The sequence below is a fragment of the Mus pahari genome, unplaced genomic scaffold (genome assembly GCF_900095145.1).
Source record: "Mus pahari unplaced genomic scaffold, PAHARI_EIJ_v1.1 scaffold_10093_1, whole genome shotgun sequence".
Taxonomy (NCBI): Eukaryota; Metazoa; Chordata; class Mammalia; order Rodentia; family Muridae; genus Mus; species Mus pahari.
In genome coordinates, this window is record NW_018393514.1 from 5111 (window position 1) to 6217 (window position 1107).

The following is a 1107-nucleotide window of genomic DNA, read 5'->3' on the forward strand; positions in this document are numbered from 1 at the left end:
TTTCAGTGCCAGGATCTCACCTGGGGCAGATCCATGGAGATCATATAGATTCCTTTTGTCTAAATCTCTGTGTTTTCTAAAGTGTCAATGCTGTTGATGCAGAAGGGATTGTTTCCTTGGTTGGTGTCCTTCATTATCTTGGCTGTTACATTTTTTTGACTCCATCTGCCATGGTGTTTCCTGAGGCGTGAGAGCAGATATTTAACATAGACATCGGTTTTATTCTTATTTTGTTACTCTATTTATATTTTGGGGTGTTGATATCTTGATTACTTTTAACTACAGAAGAAAGAAGATAATGATGAAGGTCTTGCAAGGCATTGACCTATGGGTTAAATAAAATGCCATTAAAAGTAACTATATTATTCTTTTGTGAACAATAGGATTTGGTTTTGTAAATACCTGGTATTTTCTGTCTCATACTTTATAATCCAAGCAGTGTCTCCTTGGGGCAATTTTGTATACTCACATAAATCCAATATTGGTTGATTATTATTCACACAAAATTTGTGCCACCATTGCCCTAGCTATCTTGTAGGCAGGACAACATTATGGACCAAAGATTTTACTGATGTTTATATTTCTACTACCATCCAAAAATCTTCCTGTGTCAATTGTTTAGAATAGAGGATGAATCTCTATGAAGTTATACGCCAAACTATTCCATGTTCACAGAGCAATGTGATGTTGTCTTTAGCCCTGTGTCATAGCAATCAGATTGTGTAAGGCAATGTAGATTCCCATGGATTCAACAATTTAATTAAATATCACCAAAATTACTACTCAAAGTTTATTTAGTTGCAAGAACTGGCCCTCTGGGGCTATGTCTTCCTCATTACTTAGTGGTTCCACTGAGACTTCTTTCATAGGTGCATGTAATTTAGGGACATTCTATTGTAATAATATTCATATAACTGAACTTTAATTTGAGCCTTTTCTCCAAACATTTCCTCCTTTTTCCCTTTTCCCTTAACCATTTTACAATTCCTTCTCAAAGTGGTTGTAATTTTCTGTTCCTCAGTGGCAAATGATGTTTAACTTCCTCATGTCTTGTTACTTAGCCATTAAAATTTCAGCTTCTGAAAATATTAAGATTTGCAGCTTTAT